The sequence below is a fragment of the Maniola jurtina genome, chromosome 24 (genome assembly GCF_905333055.1).
Source record: "Maniola jurtina chromosome 24, ilManJurt1.1, whole genome shotgun sequence".
In the NCBI taxonomy this organism is placed as follows: domain Eukaryota; kingdom Metazoa; phylum Arthropoda; class Insecta; order Lepidoptera; family Nymphalidae; genus Maniola; species Maniola jurtina.
The window spans coordinates 6910204-6933621 of NC_060052.1; the positions used below are offsets into that span (position 1 = coordinate 6910204).

At 38.2% G+C, this 23418-nt stretch overlaps 1 protein-coding gene and 1 long non-coding RNA gene across 4 annotated transcripts in view; one reads left to right on the top strand and one right to left on the bottom strand.

Annotated features, from left to right (window-relative positions):
- Positions 1-23418, bottom strand: part of LOC123877784 (mushroom body large-type Kenyon cell-specific protein 1) — a 268246-nt gene that overhangs the window by 89926 nt on the left and 154902 nt on the right. The gene's annotated exons all lie outside the window — the stretch shown is intronic.
- On the top strand, positions 6284-12692 carry LOC123877835. Its single transcript, XR_006798687.1, has 3 exons — positions 6284-6327; positions 6846-6847; positions 12588-12692. It is a non-coding gene; the product is annotated as an uncharacterized LOC123877835 (long non-coding RNA).

The following is a 23418-nucleotide window of genomic DNA, read 5'->3' on the forward strand; positions in this document are numbered from 1 at the left end:
GACCTCGCACCTTATCTGTTGTTAGGGTTCCGTATCTCAAAAGGAAAAATAGAACCCTTATAGGATCACTTTGTTGTGTCTGTCCGTCTGTCGTGTCTGTCAAGAAAACCTTTAAGGTAAGTACTTCCCGTTGACCTAGAATCATGAAATTACCTACCTGAGGTAGGTCTTATAGCACACTTAAATATAAAAATTACAAAACAACAATGTCATCCAAATCACTGTAACGAGGCAGGGTGCCCAGAACGCTGGCTGCGTTACCTCGTTGAATGGCCAGACTAATATGCTGACCGAGGTAACTGCCAGACCTCCGGTCACCCGTGGACTCCACGAGACGGGATGACAGGTCCTTAAAAAAGGATATTATAAATTAAAATTATTATATTAGGTACCTATTATCATACAAGTTAACAATTTCGCGCGCGTAGGTACCTATATCGTGGCCTCATCGTGAATTTAGCTGAGTAGCCTCGCCTATTTACCTACTTCATAGAAACATGTTGTGTGAGTTCTTAGAATTGTCTAACTTATATAAAACTGATATCTACAACAATGCACTGGTTTCAAATTGTTGCAAATAAGTAGATCTTTTATATCAGTAATTTTCAACCTTTTTATGGAGCGGCTCTCTTTATGGAAATACTAGATGACACCCGTGACTTTATTCGCGTGGATATAGGTTTCGTCATCCGTGGGAACTCTTTGATTTTCCGAGATAAAAGTAGCCCATGCATTAAGTCATGGTATAATCTATCTTCATTACACAGCCAATCCGTCCGGTATTTTTTAGTAGTACCTATCCGAAGGAAGCGATAAGTATTTATGCACAAGTGTAAAACATCCCCGACAAGTGAAGGTTACCGTAACTAGAAAAGAGCTGATAACTTTCAGACGGCTGAACCGATTTTCTTGGATTATAGCTAAGAACACTCTCGATCAAGCCACCTTTCAAACAAACAAAAAACTAAATTAAAATCGGTTCATTAGTTTAGGAGCTACGATGCCACAGACAGATACACAGATACCTACAAACATCAAACTTATAGGTAACACCCTTCTTTTTGGGTCGGGTGTTAAATATGGTTAAATTGCAGTTGAATTAGTCTATGTTTTTCGTTTTCCTCAATAGAGTTAAAATACCGATGACGCACGACCTAGCTATTAGATTAGGTAGGTAGGTAGGTAGGTAGGTAGGTAGGTAGGTAGGTAGGTAGGTAGGTAGGTAGGTAGGTAGGTAGGTAGGTAGGTAGGTAGGTAGGTAGGTAGGTAGGTAGGTAGGTAGGTAGGTACAATGATCGGTGCGGTTTGGCGACGCCCAGTGATAACCACGGGCACCTAATTACACTATTGGTCCGAAATTGACCAGGAAATGAAGTGTAATAACTACGAATTCTGGTGAAATGAACTCAAATTGTTAGTTTTTATCACTGGAATTGATAGTCAAGATAGGGGCTTCTTCAGGGGACCATTCAGACGACATGTGCCATATTAGTCAATCTTAAGAGGGCTCTCTCCGTCACTCGTATCATACAATCGTAGTTCCAATTTCATTTGAATATTAAACAACCAAAGTCCATGAAATGCAATATTCTAGAAACTAATATAGCTATGTCTGTGGTTTTCCAGATTTCTGTTAAAATATTCGGTTTCAAAGTTACGCGATCTTAAAAATTTTCATACAAATCTTTGAGCCCTTGTAATTTTAAAACTACATATTTTTAGAAAAATCTAAAACACCACAGATACACAGTTTCTAGAATATGTCTGCAAAATTTCATGGACTTATTGGTTGCTTGATATTCAAATGAAATTGGAACAACGATTGTGTGAAACGAGTGACGGAGAGAGCCCTGTTAAAATGCATTGCAATAACGTTTGAATATAATTATGACACAAGATGCTATGCGTCTAAATGCTCCCCTAAAGAGGCCCCTATCTTGACTATCAATACCAGTTAGTGTACCTAATTTAACTACCTAATGATAGTTATCTGTAAAAAAAGAGTCTATAGTAAAGTAGAGTCTGTAGTAAGAGTATAGTAGAGTAAGAGTCTGGTGGGAGGCTTCGGTCGTGGCTAGTTACCCTACCGGCAAAGCCATGCCGCCAAGCGATTTAGCGTTACGGTACGATGCCGTGTGGAAACCAAAGGAGCTGCCCCATGGGTGCGTCTAGGCGTCCTCTGCTCGGGACATGGCACCACTCACCAGGGTACTTACACCGGTCCAAGCGCTGCTGGTACCCGCAACACTCAGGCACACGCGGAGGTTACCTGGCTGGTAACCTAACAATAGCCTCGATAGCTCAACGGTTGAAGAGCGGACTGAATTCCGAAAGGTCGGCGGTTCAAACCCTACCCGTTGCATTGTCGTACCCACTCCTGGCACAAGCTTTACGCTTAATTGGAGGGGAAAGGGGAATATTAGGCATGATTAGCATGGCTAATATTCTTTTAAAAAAAATGTTACCCTCCCGCAATGCTCCACTACCGTAAGAGCCTCTTCGGTTATTTATTTATTTTATTTATTTATTTATTTACATCTAATTGAACGGCAGAGCCACTTACACGAACTAGATGATTAATTAATTTACAAATACAAAAAGAAAAAAAAAAGGTAAAGAAGAACAAAATATGATACAATAAAAGATTTTAAGTTATGCGCTAACCTACCCATAAAATCAGGCAGTAGGTCCAAGTAAAGGACTTGAATGATGCATCTAACAATTTTCCGTTGAAAACAAGTTGTTTTAACAGCTAGGTAAGTACCTACTCAATTATACATTCAGATTAGGTATCAAGTCGGTCATATAAATTGGCGTGACCTTGCGACCACTCTTAGCACTAACTTTAAACCTAAAAGGACTCGTTTAGGTCTCCAACCGGCTAACCTTGATCTAAATCACTAATTCTAAAGCCTTGTTTTTAAAGTGCATTCAATAAATGGCGACTAAATCGGCCATGTACAAAACAAATCATTTCAAACGTTCCAACTATTATAGATACATAGCTGTTACGGGCAAACTTTGCAACACTTGTAATGTTAACATTGCCTAGGTGTTTTTTTTTTTGTTGCGGTTAATAGCTGAACTGCACCCAAGCTTTTATTTATTTTTATAAATAAAAATGAAGTAGATATCTGTTTGTTATATAGAGTTATTAGATGATGTCTGCGATTTCTTATGCTGGTATTTAGGATTAAAAAAAAATCGCAAGAACTCTAGATTTAGCGAGATAAAAAGTAGTCTTAGTCTGGCCTGTTTCCGGGATGCCAGCTATGTTTGTACCAATTTTGTCAAAATCAGTTAAACCGATGGCTGAATACAGTCAGTCAACAGATAATAAAAAATATAATAAATAATATAAGAAATAAGTTCACGATTACGGTAAGGGTTCAGATTTTATTAAGACCAACAGAAAGATCCGTCGTTCGATAATTAATGATTTTTTGGCATGAAATTAATCGATAAGTACATAGTTATTTGATATTTGGCCGGGTAGTTTAAAAATTGTACATGCACAGAATTTGGCCCGTAACATAGCTACGCCCATATTATCATACGAAAAACCCACCAATACTATATTGAGTTAGATATAAACGAATTATATTAAAACACATTCTAAAAACTGCTTTATGTACTAAAATATAGAGTCATAAATCCAACCATACTAAGCAAGCAATACGTCATAACTTTGACAGTTGTGTGTGTAAAAGAACCTTGTAATTAAAACAAGCAACCTTATGTGTATTATGTAATAGAGTCGTAATTCCAAAGATAGTAAGCGATTGATACGTCATAGTCGCGTTAGTGTGCGTGTGAAACAACGAACACAGTCGTGAATGGATACGCACACATGCGCGGAACGCGAATGTCACGAAATCTAGCCTGTTTCTAGGTTAGAGCATGCGCGGGCGCATGTAGGTTAGCCATGAGCTTTGAATGTGTAGGACAGTGTGTTATCACTGGATATAGTTACTTAGTTGCATGTTTTGTACTTTGCTTAGTTATATACTGTTAATTAAATTAATAATATAAGTAATTTTGGTCGGTCCTAGTTTTAAACTTGATATTTTTTTGTGTTATCAAATGTGGAGAGAAGAGTTTTGCTTTTATTTTATATTTGCCTTTTTTTCATTTTACAGAATAAAAGTATTTTAATAGAAAATTAAAATCGAAAATTGTTTTTATTCAAGTAGGTTTTGGGAACATTCATACGAGTATTTTTTTTTGATTCGTTTAAAATTTGTAATAGATACCTACTATAATAGCCCCGTTCTAAGGTTCTCTCTGTTGTAAGGTTAAGAGGTAATGCACGAGTATATTTTCATGTTACAGAACAAATAAAAGTATTTTCTTTCTTTTTCTAGACATTTTCTTGAAAGCCCTGTAAATAACCAAGGTGATATTATTGTTGTGTATGGACTCTGTATATAAAGTATGTTATATCTCGGACTCTGTGTGTATTAATAGTGATGGGTTCAATATTATTAAGATTTCTTATATAATGTGTTTAGGAAGGGATCAGGCTGTCCCGCACGTTGTGAAGTTTCGACACACAGAACGATTTTAGGACTGCCTCCTGATTATCAAATTGTACGGTGCCTCTACCGGCGACCTTGCATTGCAGATCGCTGCGCCGATTCACAATTTATTTGATACAAACCTGTTATACGCTTTCCAGTCCTTCTGTTAGGTACAGGAATGCTTGGTTCTCTTTTATTATTATAGATATCTATCTATTAGATAAAGGTCTTCATAGAATGTACTTACCAGCGAAGAACTTTTACTTAACTAACTGACTGCCAAAAAAATTAAGGAGTGAAATCATTTCAGGGTTCATGTATGCATATATATGTAGTCCACCATATCTTCTAATTGCCTAAACAGATTTGGATGTATCGGGTATATTTAGAATCCTTACTTCATCCTGAGTGACACTGGCTATGATTTTTTGAAAAAAGTTCAATATGGCATAGCGCCATTTTCAAATGTAGGTAAGTATTTTTTTCTTTTTGGTTAATTTTTTGGTAGGATAGTCTAGTCATGTTTTATTACTTTTTAGGGTTCCGTACCTCAAAAAGAAAAACGGAACCCTTATAGGATCACTTTGTTGTCTGTCTGTCTGTCTGTCAAGAAACCTATAGGGTAGGTACCTACTTCCCGTTGACATGAAATTCAAGATGATGATATTTACAATCAATTTTCGGAATCATGAAATTTGGCAGGTAGGTAAGTCTTATAGCACAAGTAAAGGAATAAATCTGAAAACCGTGAATTTGTGGTTACACCACTGAGAAAAAAATTAAAATGGGTTTTAATTCTCAAAGTAAGATAACTATACCAAGTGGGGTATCATAATATTATGAAAGGGCTTTACTTGTACATTCGAAAACCGATTTTTATGTTTTATTAAGCATAATAGTTTTTTGATTTATCGTACAAAACGTCGGATAAATACCCGAGTACGGAACTCTCGGTGCGCGAGTCTGACTCGCACTTGGCCGGTTTTTTTAAATTACGACTTGTTATGAAAATTGCGTTCAAATTCAATGGCAGATGGTAGGTAGGTTCTAGGTACCTTTGACCATAGATACCTATATTATTGTGATGTAGATTGTAGGTACGTATAAACAAGTGGGTATGTTTTATTATCCTATGCTAAACCGATTGACGGAATATTCAAATATAACGACGTCTGTGTTCACAGCAAACGTTTTAAAGGTGTTTTGTGTTTAATGATGTGTACACACGCGGCATGTGTTTGACTGTTTGCTTTGTAGATATAGAACCTATGTATAAATAAATGAACATAATCATTTCAACCTATCGCCTAGTCACACTTATATTATAAAGGCGAAAGTTTGTGTGTATGTGTGTGTTTGTAGCCCAAACTATTAGCAAGCTGAAGTGGCATGGGCAGGCCATGCCTGTCTAGAGGCGATGGCCGTTGGAGCCGGAAAGTCCTTGAGTGGAGACAGCGTTTAAGCAAACGTAGTGTGGGACGCCCTCCAGCACGATGGACCGATGATATCAAGCGGCTGGCGGGAAGTGGCTGGATGAGGAAGGCTGAGGACCGGGTGTGGTGGCGCTCTTTAGGGAAGGCCTATGTCCATCAGTGGATGTCCACAAGCTGATGATGATGATGATGTGTGTTTGTATGTTTGTTACTCCTTCATGCAAAAACTACTAAACGGATTTGGCTGGGAATGAAGATAGATAATATCCTGGATTAGCACACAGGCTTCGTTTTATCGCGGAAAATCAAAGAGTTCCCACGGGATTTCGAAAAACCTAAATCCACGCGGGCGAAGTCGCGGGCATCGGCTAGTAGTTAATAGTTCGGCCGCCTATTCGTCGTCCCGTGTCCGGTTCGGGAACGCACCTCTAACTATTCGGAGTTATATATATATTAGCCATGTTAGTCATGACTAACATTCCCCTTTCCCCTCCAACTAAGCGTAAAGCTTGTGCTAGGAGTGGGTACGACAATAGTGCAATAGGTTGGATTTAAACCGCCGACCTTTCGATCTCACTCACCACTAGGCTATTACCACTTTTTAGCATTCTGTACCTGAAGGGTGAAAACAGGATAACTAAGCCACTGTCCGTCCGTCCGTCTATCTGTCAGACTGTATCTCGTGAACCTTTAGGTAGAGAGTTGAAGTTTTCACAGAATGTGTATTTCCATTGCCGCTATAACGACAAATATCTACTTACTTAGTGAAAATTTCAAAATGGCCACCATGAAAATCAAAAACAAATAAAGTGTCATTTCTTATGCGGTGGTACGGAACCGTCCCTATGCGAGTCCGACTCACGCTTGACCGGTTTTTGTGTATCGCTGCTAGAAGTCCTAGTTAACGATTAATCGTTGACGATCAACGTTTACCTTGGCGGTTTAAACATCGATCAAAATTCCGAATGTCATATCTAACATCAAGTGGGCACCAGTATGACATTGAATGATTTGGAGTGCGACCCTAACGAGCTATCCACGAATGATGAACGACCGCTAATTGGCCGGCGAAAGTAAAAAATGTCACGCGGATGTCATAACTTGCATTAATGCCCTGCTGGACTAGTTAATCTTTCAAGTTAATTAAATTAACTGTTATATTCCAATCTACCTCACATGAAAATTATAAAACTACTAACTGATGCCCGCGACTTCGTCCGCGTGGATTTACGTTTTTCGAAATTCCGCGGGAACTCTTTAATTTTCCAGGATAAAAAGTAGCTTATGTGTTAATCCATGGTATAATCTATCTCCATTCCAAATTTCAGCCAAATCCATTCAGTAGTTTTTGCGTGATTGAGTAACAAACATCCAAACATCCAGGATTAGGACTAAATGATGCCCGCGCCTTCGTCCGCGTGGATTTAGATTTTTTGAAAAACCTAAAATAAATAAAAACCTGTTTTAGAATGTACAAGTTAAGTCCTTTCATGCACTTGGTACCTACCTATAGTTATATTGAAAAATATTTTAATTTTTTTTCTGTGATGTTTCGGATGTTTTCCTTTACTTGTGCTATAAGAACTACCTACCTGCCTTTCATGATTCTAGGTCAACGGGAAGTACCCTATAGGTAGGTTTTACTACAAACATACAAACGGACACAGACAGACAGACAGACAACAAAGTGATCTTATAAGGGTTCCGTTTTTCCTTTTTATGTACGGAACCCAAAAAATCTCTTCTTTTCTCTCAAGGTTTCAAAAAAAAAAGGCTTCAAGGTCCAAAAAAGGTTTCTCATTTTCCCTGAGATGAGACACAGATAAACTTCAGTAAATAACAAGTCTATTTACATAATTAAGTGGCAACTATGTAATTACATACTTTAGTGATATTATTGTCATTCGGCCGCTAATATTGAGGCAAGGTTAGCCTCGCCTCGGGGCTTATGTTACCTCCACAATGTTAAGTGAATTCATGCGGAATTTATAATAACAGATACTTATCATTATGATAAAATATATTATTACTAGCTAATGCCCGTGACTTCGTCCGTGTAGACATACATAAATTTCAAACCCCTGTTTTAGCCTTTTAGGGATTGAATTTTCACGGGTCTGCCTGCGAAATTCTTTTATTTGGTTTTTCACAATTTGTAAACTAATACGACAAAGTAGGTTTATGGCATTCTATTTGCGACAATAACAGTATCATTTCCACGTGTTTATATAAAAATCTTTACTTGAAAGGGTCCAGTTTAAGAAATTAGCTCTAGTATCGACTGTAACTCACAAATTAGTCGATACTAGAGCTAATTTCTTAAACTGGACCTCATCAAGTACAGATTTTTATATAAACACGTGGAAATAATACTGCCATTGTCGCAACTAGAATGCCATAAGCCTACTTTGTCGTATTAGTTTACAAATTGCGGAAAACAAAATAAAATTTTAATTTCGCGGGCAGACCCGAATGTCTACGACATAATATAGCATATCTGCATGCCTTTAATCTAAATCCGTCGAGTAGTTTTTGCGTGAAAGAGTAACAAACATACACACACACACATTAGGTACATACACATAAGCTTTCGCCTTTATAATATTAGCGTGAAGTGTGATTTTAGGGGGCGAACTTTTAATAATCCATTCTTAGCGGTTGACAAACAGCCCGATCCGTAGTTCCGGAGTAGTTCAAGCTGCACCTTGATAGACCGATCAGTCGACTGACTGATCGATACTGACTGACTGACTGACTGACAGTCGATCTAAATAAGTTATAGTTATTTAGATTGATTTCAGCCGTAAAATAAGCAACTGTGACAAACCGATGCAGACGGATTTAGTCGCATTATAAGCAACTAGCGACCCGCTACTGCTTCGCACGGGTAGCTTATCACAATTTTCCTAGAGATCTCTATTTTTTTAGGGTTCCGTACCTCAAAAAGAAAAACGGAACCCTTATAGGATCATTTTGTTGTCTGTCTGTCTGTCTGTTAAGAAACCTATAGGGTATTTCCCGTTGACCGAGAATCATAAAATTTGGCAGGTAGGTAGGTCTTATAGCACAAGTACAGGAATAAATCTGAAAACCGCGAATATGTGGTCACATCATTAAAAAAAAAAAAAATATGTTTCAATTTTCAAAGTAAGATAACTAGGTATACCAAGTGGGGTATCATATGAAAGGGCTGTACATTCTAAAACAGATTTTTATTTTTATGCATACCTAATAGTTTTTGATTTATCGTGCAAAATGTTGGAAAAAATACCCGAGTAAGGAACCCTCAGTGTGCGAGTCTGACTCGCACTTGGCCGGTTTTTTTAAAATAAAATATAGCCTATGTCACTCAGGAATAATGGAGCTTTCTTCTAGTGAAAGATTTATCAAAATCTGTAGTCCCTACAAAAAAACTTACAAACTTTGTCTTTATAATAGACTAGCGACCCGCCCCGGCTTCGCACGGGTGGACATTTAGTTTTTCTATTTTCCGGGATAAAATATAGCCTATACGGATTCGGAAGAATCCCTCTAAGTAATAGTAAAAGAAATTTTGAAATCGGTCCAGTAGTTTTTGAGCCTATTCAATACAAACATACAAAAATACAAAGATTTCCTCTTTATAATATTAGTATAGATAAGGGTTCCTTTTTAGCATTCTGTTACGGAACCCAAGTACATAAGGCGTAACCGGTTAAATAAGCTATTCTAAATATGTTTGCCAGCTTTTGTGCAAAGCCGATAGCCGGTCTGCGCGGAAGCAGGTGTTCTCGTAATTATAATATCTGTACGTCTGTATGTGTGCATAATCTCATTAACCATATCAGTCAATAACTTTTTTCTAATGATATGAAAATTATAGGTCTTAACTTGGTAAGGTGTAGGCTACAATAATGCGAATAGAACGTGAGCTTAAAAAATGTCTAGATTAAGTACCTATTTGTGGCTAATTAGGTTCTAAGGCCTCAATAGCTCAACGGTTAAAGAGCAGACTGAAATCCGAAAGGTCGACGGTTCAAACTCCATTACTCCTAGCACCGTAAGTATGTGATTTTAATACGGACAGTGTGTGGTTCCGAGCCGATGGTAAAAGTTTCACATTAATCGGCTTAGCTGGTTATTGTGTGAAACCCTCCCCCGGGCAACCCCTGGTGTTAGTCTCCATAATGTTATTACAGCTTAAATTAAAGCTTTTCGAAATTATAATTTTTTTTCCTGAGGACACAACCAGTGTCTTTTTTAGGGTTCCGTACCTCAAAAGGAAAAACCCTTATAGGATCACTTTGTTGTTTTTTAATTGAAAATCCATACTAGGTAATATTATAAATGCGAAAGTTTGTCTGTCTGTCTGCTACCTTTTCACGGCCCAACAGTTTAACCGATTCTGACGAAAAGTACAGAGTTGGCTTATATCCCGGGAACGGACATAGGCTACTTTTCATCCCGGAAAATCAAAGAGTTCCCACGGGATTCCTAAGCACCCATCCGCTCAACCGATTCGTATGAAATTTGGTACCGAGGTAGCTTGTGTCCATGTTATTGACAGAGACAACTTTTTATCCCGGAAAACCAAACAGTTCCCACGGGATTTCAAAAACCTACATCCACACGGACGAAGTCGCGGGCCTCCTATAGTAATAGAATAAAACTTATATCAGTGTCTCTTATGTATATTTACTGCGAACAGTTAGGTAGATGTGTGAGTCCGGAACCGAACTCTCAACCCTTCGAAATAAGAGCCCGACGTTTTAACCACTGGGTTATCAGCACTCGACTCTACAATTCATATGACCTCGTTAAATCTTTGTTAAATTGCCGTTCAAATTGAAAACGCCATGTCGCCTTTTACGTCAATTTATTATCTATAAATTGTGACATGGTAAGCCATATTGGATTTTACGTCAGTCTAATTTTATTCCTTCCGTCAGTTTAATTGTAATTCTAAGCGAGAGATAACACAATAAATTTCATAGTTTAAGGAAATTCTAACAAATCTAGTATTCTAGACGGATGCAAGGCTCCTAACAAGGCAAGGTCTCCACAGTTTCCGTATTTTAAGGAAGAATACCTACCTACTTGTAATTAAAATTTTAAAATTCAATGCCTAAATAGTTAAATATATTTCCCTTATTTAGAAATAGGCTAAAAGCAAATCTACTCTATAGCATTGCATCAAATAAACATTGTAATCTACTTCTTTTTTAGGGTTCCGTAAAAAAAGGAACCCTTCAAGGATCACTTTGTTGTCTGTCAGTCTGATAATATGAGGACTTACAAAATTTGTATAAAACTCCAATATAACAACCTCGCAAACAGCTGATCGCGGAAATGAACTCATAACTTCTGTGAACTCGAAGGACCTCGAAGAAAGAATCTATGGCACTAACTATTTGGTACTGCATACCTCATTTTATCATGTTAAGTACGTAGATATATATGATTTATCAAAGGGTATGATTTGTTAACACAAATTTGTTAACACTGCAAGTTAATGACCGACTGCGCCATCTATATGTGATTTTAAAAAAAACAAGCGGTATAACATTGTAAGTTTTTTAGTTCTATTCATTGCTATAGTCTGTGGTAACCATAAACTCTAATAGATGGAGCTGTAACAGTTTTATGTGACACATAAAACAATAAAGTTTATCTTTTTAACACTTTATTGAGGCAATACGTATCTAGGTACCAATCCTGAGTCTAGGTTAACTAATACCTACTAGTTGGCATCTGTTAGCGTATCGACACACTTTCCGGCAGGTGTTTATAGACATAATATAATATAAAGCAAGTGATACCTATATGCATTTTAAACAATTAAGTATTTAGCTAGGCATCACTAGCTTTAACGGTGAAGGAAAATATCGTGAGGAAACCTGCATGTCTGAGAGTTCTCCTTATTGTTCTCAAAGGTGTGTGAAGTCTGCCAATACGCCAGCTCATCAGTTTGCATGCCTAAGACACCTGAGAGTTCTCAATAGTGTTAGGAGTGTGAAGTCTATCAATCCGTACTAGGCAAGCGTGTCTGACTATGACCCAAGGTTCTCACCCAAGGGATTCTCCTTCTGACCCATGCTCTCAGTAGGCACATAGTTGGTTGGCGATGGGTTGATCATGATGGAGGTAGGTACGTAGGTACTTTACCTAATTTATTTTACCTTTTTCCTAAATTAGGTACGCATACTTAGGTACAAAATTATCTTCAAATATCACCTACCTACTTGCGGCAAACCACAGATTAGATAGATCCACTAGATATTAATACCACAGACAAAAACAAAATGGCGGTGGGTTAATAAAGCCGTTGATAATATTTAGTTGTTGCGTATCTATGTAAAGGATTAGGAAGTGATAAGCTGTTATCGATGCAATATTGCCTCACCCTTTCTGAGTGATTAGATACTTACTCAACTAGATAAGTACTTATTTGGTAATAACAATCCCCCCCCCCCCCCCCCCCCCCAAGCGTTAATCTAGGCTCGTATCGTACGTTTATTTTTTTATTACTCAGTTTCCATCCATCCATCCATCAGCCTGTATTCAGTTTAGTGAAATAAAAAAAATACTTAAGAAAGTTTTTAGGATAAAAATATGGATATTTAGACGCTAGTAATTTTTAACATACTTTCCAAAGCAATATTTCTTTAAAATTAAAACTTCGAGCGTAGTTCTTCATTATATCTACAACATTTTTAAAAATTATGTAAATTGGACTACATTTATGGGGAGAAAAACGTTAAACGCTTTTTGTATGATTTACAACTACACAATCTTTTTAAAAGTATGAACTAGTGCCAGTGTCTACGTTTCAACGTTCGAGTAATAGAAAACAGATCAAAAAACAGTAAACAATTCTCAGCGTTTTTCAAATACACAGGCATTTAATTGACTTTCAAAGGTCAAACAAAAAGACACCGCGAGTTAGAAGCGAAGCAATTAATATAATAAAACTTTCATTTAGGCCAAACTACTCGCATCTAACCGAACATAGAGATGTATAGTGGTTTGCTCTAACGCTCACAAAAGTGTTAGCTTAAAGTTGAGCCTGTCTCACTCGCACGTTCGAAATACCGTAAGCAAGTGGTGGGCGGCACGGTGGGTATTTTTTCACGGCTAGATAACGGCCCAAACGGTTTAGACTAAGAGCTAGTAAGAAATTTAGAGGAGGCAATTGATAAACTCGAGTCAAACATATTTTTTTTTAAATAGCTAGCAAACGAGCAGGCGGGTCACATGATGTTAAGTGTTTACCGCTTGTGAACATTTACAGCACCAGAGAAACAGCCTGGGCTTTGCCAGCCTTTCAGGAATTTGTAAGTCATACCAAAATTGTTGGACTGTAGCTATAGGAATGTTTTGAAAAGAAAAAGATACCTATCCATATTTTCAGATTTTTATTTTTTTGTTATTAAGTTAATAAACTGATAGACTGAATACCTAGGTACTTAATAAAAGTTTAGTAAAGTTTATAACACAGAAGGAGAAGTAGGTACTTTCCTCCTCCTCTTTTATAAAATAAATATGTATTTAGAATACACTACACAGCAAAAGCATTTCATACTCAAAATACTGTGTGTGTTTCTAGTTTCTACTTTAGAACCGAAATTTCTAGTGGATTTTTGCTATGAGGATCTAACTCGCAAAATGTGAAACTAATGAACTTGCTTCTTCTCTACTACAATTACCTATCTACTTTTTCCATAAGTGTCTATTACAAGCAGATAGTTTCTAATAAAGGTTTTATTACAAACTATTAGCTTAGATCAAGCACTTCCACAGAATTTTCCGCCTGTTCTCCGACTATAGGATCTTCTCGCATAACGATGTTGACTTTCGGCGACACAATAAAGAACCTGTGTCTCTTTTTTATGCAAAAACTAGCTGATGCCCGCAGCTTCGCCCGCGTGGATTGGTCAGATCCCCTGCAGCATCAGGATTGAGGAGTTGGACTCCAAATTTTTTATGAAACAATGTCGCAAAGTTCCTCTATCGATTAAAAAAGAAATGACGCAAATCGGTTCAGAAATCTCGGAGATTTCGGTGTACATAGGTAGAAAAACACAACTCCCTTTTTGAAAGTCGGTTAAAAAAGTAGCCTATGTTACACCCTGGTCAATCCTCTACTTGTCTGTGAAAATCCCGTCAAAATCGGTTCAGCCGTTCCAAAGATTAGCCTTTTCAAACAGACAGACAGACAGACAGACAGACAGACAGACAGACAAAAATTTTAAAAACGTGTGACTCAGTGTTGGTATCGTTCAAATAACCATATGAGCTTAATATGAGGTAGTTATTTCGAAATTACAGACAGACACTCCAATTTTATTTATTAGTATAGATGCCGTTTGGCGGGATTCGCGCGTTCGTTCCCCGTGTACAGTATAGCGAATACATTACACAGCAAAAGCATTTCATTTGACACCGGTAAGTATACCTACATAACTGTTGACGTTCGACGCTAATAGCCCAAAATGCCCATGATTCTTTAAATTAATCAACCTTTTCGTTTAGTATTGACGCTCTACCAGAACGTAGAGTGAGAGAACTCTTAGTTCAATCCTGAATCGACGATATGTCAAATAATAGGCTTTAGTGATGTAAATTCAAAGAAAAATAGGGCTACTTTAAATAGAGAATAGAATAGAATAGATTTTTATTCAAATAAACTTTTACAACTGCTTTTGAATCGTCAAAATAATTTACCACTGGTTCGGAATGCCGTTCCTACCGAGAAGAACCAGCAAGAAACTCGGCGGTTGCTCTTTAGGGCTACCTGCGTCAAATGTACTAACATTTGACGCCTGCCAGTGACGACCAAGCCACTACAATGTTCCCTAACCGTCGTGAACTGTGGCTAAAGAATAGTTATTTGTTATGCAAGGCTGCAAAGATGTTATTTTGTCGCGAGAGTTTGTTAAGAAATTCCGAGCCAGCAAAGAATTCTAATAAGGTGGAACCGAATTTCAACTCCTACTTTGCACGCTAGCGAGCAAAATTACAACTTTCCACGCAGATTTCAAAGGGCAAAGGAATCCTTTCCGAGCGAGCGAGATGAAAAAGTATTTTTTACAATGTAACAGAGTCCTTAATAAACTAATCTCAATCCAACCGAACCATTAAACTAAAAAGCATCATTTAGCAGTGTGTAAGCACGCACACGCCTGCCTTGCTCGGGAGTCGAACCAGTGAACCGTTGTGAGTGTTCAATACACCATGCTAATCACAGAGGAGCGGGCTGTTGACTCTATTCACCTATAGATGGCGTTGAATGGGTATAGAGAATGGAGTTGCGCGACGAAATTCGTATACAATTAACTAGGTAAGTAGGTACCTAATTTTGAATGCATTTTTAGGGTTCCGTAGCCAAAGGACGCCAACGGGACCCTATTGCTAATCCTCCACTGTCTATCCATCTGTCTGTACTTAACTTGTGAACCGTAATCCGTAATGGGTATTGGGTAGAGAATTAAAATTTTCACAGAATGTGTAAGTATTTCTATTGCGCCGCGGGTGACGTGCGGGTGATGTGCAGGTGTGGGGGGGTCTCACCCCGCCTCATACCCCGATTACCATCTCGTAGACCCCTCTACCTCGTATTCACCATTACTGAGGGTCATAACGCTTCCCATTATTGCATTTTTACCCGATTGCAGCAACGCCAAAAGGAAGGGTTATGATTTTAGCAGTCTATGTATGTATGTATGTACTTATCCAGATTCTGCAAGGCTATGGTGCTGAAACGTGGATACTGACAAACGGTCTAATCAACAAATTCAAAGTCGCTCAGCGAACTATGGAGAGGGCTGCGTTGAGAGTTTCCTTGAGGGATAAAATCCGAAATGAGGATGAGGAGATCCGCAGGACAACCAAGGTCACTGACATAGCCCAAACTATTAGCAAGCTGCAGTGGCAGCGGGCAGACCGTGCATGTCGTAGAGGCGATGGTCGTTGGAGCCGGAATGTCCTTGAGTGGAGACCGCGTATAAGCAAGCGTAGTGTGGGACGTCCTCCAGCACGATGGACGATATGAAGATATTGGCGGAAAGTGGCTGGATGAAGAAGGCTGAGGACCAGGTATGGTGGCGCTCATTAGGGACGCCTATGTCCAACAATGGACATCCACAGCGTGATGATGATGATGATGATGATGAAAAAATAAATTAGTAGTTCTAGTACGCGACAGGTTGAGATGGCAATCGGAACGACCCCATACCCGGACAGACCCCGCGCTAAGCCGGTGTGGGATAGTGCAAGTGACGTGCGGGTGAGCGGGATGTCCCCCCACCTCATACCCCGATTGCCATTGCAACCTGTCGCGTAGGTTCTATAGTATAGATAGATGTTGTAAAAAAATTGGTTCACTATGTTTGTTCATTTATAAATTAAAAATTCTCTTTCATAATATTAAACAGCCTTTTTTTGCTAATTGGGTGAAAAAAACTGCTAATCCAGCTACTTTTAGTTAATTTAGTAGAGGCCTCCAGGCTGAGCGCACTCTTGTCATAATTAGAGATGCCGCGAATACTTAATAGTTAATATGGCGAATAATCGGTTGGCGATTTAAGGTGCCCACGCACTTGAACTGAACTGCAGCTGAACTGCGCGTCGCGGCTGCGCCCCGCACGATATTCTCTCCAGCCGCGACGCGCGGCAGTGACGCGCTACGCGGTACGCGCGTCGCATCTGGAGAGAATATCGTGCGGGGCGCTGCCGCGACGCGCAGTTCAGCTGCAGTTCAGTTCAAGTGCGTGGGCACCTTTATTCAGCATTCTCTGTGACGAATAGTCGAATTACTCGCCAAAATTATTGGACATAAAAAGATATTAAGTAGGTACATACCTAGCTATACCTACTTAAGTAACAAAAATTGGTAACAACAACTTGCTTCAAAAAAATATGATCCCGAACCTTCCAAATTTTACCCGCCACATGATTCTTGGTCAACGGGAAATACTCTAAGTATAGGTTTTCTTGACAGACACAACACTGACAGACTTACAGACAGACGGACGGACGGACAGAAGACATACAGACATACAGACAGGCAGGCAGGCAGGCAGATAGACAACAAGACGTGAACCTGTAAGGATTCCTTTTTCTTTTGACGTACGGAACCCTAAAAAAGACGTATAATGTCGAATCATGCATGTAGGAAGAAATGTGCCGAATATCGAAAGTCATGATTAATTTCTCCATACTAAGTAAGTAAATAAGTAGGTACCTACTTAATTTGATTTGACAAGAACGTCCTCTTTCTAGAACTGATAACAAAATAACGCCACTCCCCTTATCTAGCCTTGAAGTGTTAAACACTAATTAACACTAAATTACAGCTAAGTACCTAGATACATCTAGATAAGTAGGTACCTAGTATTATGGTTGGATTTAGATTGATAGGCAGTCGTTCAAAATTATCTTTTGCCCGCCATTTTGAATGGAAAATAGCTGTTTTAAGTTTATATTACAATATTATTATTATATTATTAATATTATATTATTTATAATTTTTTATGATAGTGTTTTACCAACACTTTTTTTATTAGGTGTGATTCCCAGAAGACGCAGGTTCCAATCCTGCCGGTCCCGAAATTTTTGATAAGTAGGTATGTATTTAAAAATTATTTAGATTCCAACTATTTTTAAAGGTTTTAAGTAGGTTTAAGTAAATCCTTTCCTTTATAATTCAAATCTCTTGGTAAGAAATAATTTTTACGAAGATTAGAAGCATTTTGAATAGGTAGGTAGGTACCTAATGAAATGAAATGTGAAAAAGTCCTCTTAGCTTTTAAGGTAAATAGTTTTTGCTGCTTGAAGTTATGATTTTTCGACTCCTTACCAATGATTAGGATTAACTTGGTTTCATGACGCTTGTTTGATGAATTTGCATATCCGCCTATTTGCCTCATGGATGTTGGATGAATCCAATAATACGTACCTGGAAGAAAGAAAGTGTTTACTTAATAAAAATCTCAAATTGTCACAAAAATCAAATAGTCAGCTATCAAAAAACCAATAGATTTTATGTGAATTTTAATAAAAAGTAGCTGTAGCGGGAACTGTCTTTTCCGTGGATTTAAAAAAAATCATTCTTATAGTATAAAACTAACAATTACAATATTAACAAAATAAGAATTATCCAATTTGGTCCAGTCATTCACAAGTTATGGCGTCACCAAGGAAAATAGGGATTCATTATTAGGGTAAGCAGTGCTTTAATGCCTCTATTAATTGCTTGCCACTGGAGACCAATTGAGTAGTAAGAATATTTTTTTCCCGAAACACTGTCTACGCTAGAGGTCTGCGATTTGGAGAATGAAAGCTCTCGAGTGAGCCGCTCTGGGAGCTGCAGCTTGACCCAAGGACGTTTTCAATGACATGGAAAGGCATAAATGTAAGGCATTCCGAACCAGTGGTAGATGCTCTTGACGATTCAAAAGTAGTTACTTGTAAAAGTCTAATTGAATAAAAATATTTTGAATTTGACTTTGATTTTGAATTGAAACCTTGTACTTAATAACTTATGTCCAGCAGTGGACGTCTGTCGGTTGAAATGACAACGACAGCGAGATTTACAGCTTGCGCAAATGAAGGACTATTGCCCGTAGAATACAACGATGCAGTTCTTAGAAACCTATTTTTGTCCTCCGCGGACAAATTATAGTCCCTCATCTGCGCAGGCCGTTATGTTAACATAATCTTTATATAAAAGTAGATCCAGTCCGTCTAAAGCTATATGCATTCTATGGCGCGCGTACGCTAGACGCTAAGTTTAGATCTAACAGCTAGGTCATTGCTAGCGCTCTTTATATATCAGACAGACAGATAGACAGACAGACAGACAGACAAGCAGACAGACAGACATACAGACAGACAGACAACAAAATGATCCTATAAGGATTCAGTTTTTCCCTTTTGAGGTACGGAACCCTAAACACGTGGGACGTATTTTTGTCCTTCGCGGACAATAGTCCCTCATCTGCGCGGAACGTTATATTAACTCAATCTTCATCTAAAAGTAGATCTAGTGCTATATATTCATTCTATGGCGCGCGTACGCTAGACGCTAAGTTTAGATCTAACGTTAAGTATAGAAGCTAGGTCATTGCTAGCGCTCGAAGGCCCCGCGAGTGGCACGCGGCGGTAAAGGTCTGGGCTGTTGCGACTTTTGTTTATCTTGCGGTTAAACTTAGCCCTTCAAAACTTTATTCGCTATACGTACTAAACTTATATTAAGTATAACTCACTAACCGACGCCCGCGACTTCGCCTGTATGGATTTAGGTTTTTGAAAGTCCCGTAGGAACTCTTTGATTTTCCGGGATAAAAAAGCCTATGTTTTAGTCCAGGGTATAAATCTGTCTCCAGTCCGAATTTAGGCCAAATCCATTCAGTAGTTTTTTATGAAAGAGTAACTAACATACAACCATAGGTACCTATTTCAATTCACTTTTCAAAGTAAGATAACTATGCCGGTATCATATGAAAGGGCTTTACCTGTTCATTCTATTTTTATTTATTTTTATGCATAATAGTTTTTGATTTATCTTGCAAAATGTCAAAAAAATACCCAAGTACGGAACCCTCGGTGTGCGAGTCTGACTCGCACTTAGCCTGTTTTTTATCCCGGGAAATGAAAGAGTTGAATTTTGAAAGCTTTCAATCCGTGGTTTTTCACCAAAAGTAACGGTAACGCAAGTCTGCACCCACCAGTTAAGCGTACGACACACACTTGACCGTTTTCGTCAGCGACACCGCACGCTCTGATTCTCGCGGCCCGTAGTTTTTCACCTTTCCAATGGAAACGTTGATAACACCTGCATCATCACTTACCACCAGGTGAGATTGCAGTCAAGGGCTAACTTGTACCCACCTATCTAATAAAAATGCATGGCTAAGGTTTGGAATACTCTTCCGCGATCTATGTTTCCTACCAATTACAATCCGGGTACGTACTTATCTTTAAAATAAGAGTGAATAGGCACCTTCTAGGTAAACGCGTCCCATCTTAGACCACATTATCACTTTCCATCAGTTGTGATTGTGGTCAAGCGCTTGCCTATAATGCATTAAAAAAAAAATCGGCGCCATTGAATTTCAAAAGTTTTTTTAATCCGTGGTTTTTGACCACGGACGGACGGACGGACGGACAAACAGACAGACAGATCCTATAAGGGTTCCGTTTTTCCTTTTGAGGTACTGAACCCTAAAAATAAAGGTGGCGCTCACTAGATAAGCGTAAGACACACACTTGACCGTTTTCGTCAGCGACACCGCACGCTCTGATTCTCGCGGCCCGTAGTTTTTCACCTTTCCATTGGAAACTTTGATAACACCTGCTTTTCACACAAACACCCGTACCTACCGTAGCCGCAATAGCCCAGTGGTTAAAACGTCCGCCTCCTATTTGGTAGGTCAAGGGTTCGATCCCCGGTACGCATCTCTAACTTTTCAGAGTTAGGTACAATCGACTCTCGTTAATTCAAACCTGGGATAATTCGAACCTCTCTATAATTCAATGATATCATTCACGAGTTCCCTACAAAAACTCTATAGATAAGTATATTTCTTCATATTTTAATGCACTTAGTAATTCGAATGAAAAAATCATTGCTACCTCATATTCGAATCATATTTGATAGGTTGGTAGGTCTTATAGCACAAGTAAAGGAAAAAAATCCGAAAACCGTGAATTTGTGGTTATATCACACAAAAAAAATGTGTTTTCGAAATTTTTAATTTACTAAATCACATAAGTATAGATGGCGCAGTCCGTTATTAACTTGCATGCAGTATTCTACACAAAATGTTAGGTATACCTACCTCGTATGATGGTACGGAACGCTTCGTGTGCGACTTCGAATCGCACTTGACCGATTTTTTAAAATACCTCTAAAACCTTTTTTTTTTAAATATCAAAAAAAAATGAGCTTTGCCTGTCTCGAGTTTTATAATATCTTTGATTTGTGTGAATTAAGTTGGACATATCTAAGCGGTCAGGGTTTAGTCGCGACTGTGGAATCTGGGTCACTATGACGAGAAGGCCCTGGCTTTGAACGAGATGAAATTACACACTTTAAGCTCTAATTTTCATGTCATTATCGATGTCTATTCTTAATCTTTAAGAGGGCTCACTCCGTCACTCGCTTCATACAATCGTAGTTCCAATTTCATTTGAATAATAAGCAACCAAAGTCCATGAAATTTTGCAGACATATTCCAGAAACTAATATCTATGTCTTTGAGCCCCTGTAATTTTAAAACTACATATTTTTAGAAAAATCTAAAACACCACAGACACAGATATTAGTTTCTAGAATATGTCTGCAAAATTTCATGGACTTTGGTTACTTAATATTCAAATGAAATTGGAGCTACGATTGTATGAAGCGAGTGACGGAGAGAGCCCTGTTAACGTTTTTCTCCCCGTAAATGTAGTCCAATTTTCATACGATTGTATGAAGCGAGTGACGGAGAGAGCCCTGTTAACGTTTTTCTCCCCGTAAATGTAGTCCAATTTTCATACGATTGTATGAAGCGAGTGACGGAGAGAGCCCTGTTAACGTTTTTCTCCCCGTAAATGTAGTCCAATTTTCATACGATTGTATGAAGCGAGTAACGGAGGAGCCCTGTTAAGGCGGCACTTCCACTACCAGCGGCCCAGAGTTCTGAGTTGTGCGTTCTGTTAAAAAATCCGCATCAAATATTTTTTTTCGTAAACTTTTTGATCGCCAACGAGTTAATCGCGATCCAGTAGAAGCAACTGGACAAAAAAATGTTTACGTCTGCGCAGGTAGTAACTGATTTCATACTGGTTATATGTATAGAAATCAAATATTCATTGGTAGCTTGTATCCGACACAGGACACAAACTTGTCTACGTTTGCGGAGCGCCTAATGGGAAGGGTTATGACCCTCAATAATGGTGAATACGAGGTAGAGAGAGGGAATTACCTACCTATTCAACGCACATTCTAACTAATTGTGAAATAGAATCAAATTGTGCAACCTTGCGCTCCGACCTGTTGTTATCTGTTGTGAGTGCATAAGCTTTTTATCTTATCGCTAGTCTCACCATATCGCTCTATAAAACTGAGACTGTCCTTCAAAGTTACAGCCGTTTTAATAGGCCATTTGACCAATTCTTGGAAATCGTTTTAAATAATTATTTATCACATACTAAGCACACTACATTGATATTCTTCGGAAAAATAGTTTAAGTTTTGAAGACCGCGCCAAAAATGACATTTCTGTAATGGCGTTGGTTACATGACAAATGTTCACACAATGTGATTTCCTTAAGATAAAGGTATCAAAAATTGGTAAATTTTCTCGTAGGTAACACCAAGCACCAATTTATGGTCTACCCTTTTATTCATCTTATTTATGCATTGCCATTTGAAATACCTAACTTTCGTGGTAAATTATCTGGTTGTTATTATTGTACTATTGTATTATTGTATTATTATTGTACCACAATTATTATTCGCTCAAAAACTTCATTCAATCAGAACAAGCTCTTTGTATACTTACCTATATGAATGAATGAGTAAATATTTATTGATTGACAGTAATTATTGGCTATACATAACCTTACATGGAATCCTGGCCCCTAAATTAGAAGATCCCGTATCTCAGGGACCATATAGTGCCTTCACATACTTATATATACATCTACTTATAGATTTTCATCAAAAAAGGACTGTTCCAACTAGTTAAAAAAATCATTGTCACCCTACCAGTATCGAGTGCGAGCGTGCAATTTCGGTGTAGCGCAAACTGCATACAAAACTGCACTTGACTCGTTATCAGCAACTGATAACAGCTCGTTAGTGCTATCTCGTGTATCTGTGCTGTACCTAAACCTAATCTCCCTAGACTGACTAGATAATACTACATCAAATACTAGTACCTAGGTATATCTACTGACATTTACTGTTATCACTAACCGCAACCATACTTAATAGCTATTTTAAATACAAAAGTGTGTCAGTCTGCTACGTTTTTAACCCCCGACCCAAAAAGAGGGGTGTTATAAGTTTGACGTGTATATCTGTGTGTCTGTGTATCTGTCTGTGGCTTCGTAGCGCCTGAACGAATGAACCGATTTTGACTTAGTTTTTTTTGTTTGAAAGGTGGCTTGATCGAGAGTGTTCTTAGCTATATAATCCAAGAAAATCTGTTCAGCCGTTTGAAGATTTATTGGAGGTTTTTGTGTCGGGAGTTTTTAAATTTTAAGTTATTACAGTCCATTTCGAATAATCAATTTTGACGTTTACGTTTGGTACAAAGATATAAGTAGTCATCACAGATGCTGCAGGAAGTATAAGCTACTTTTTGCCCGGAAAATCAAAGAATTCGCACGGGATTTTGTAAAAACTTAAGAGGGGTCTCTCCGTCACTCGCTTCATACAAACGTAGTTCCAATTTCATTTGAATATTAAGCAACCAAAGTCCATGAAATTTTGC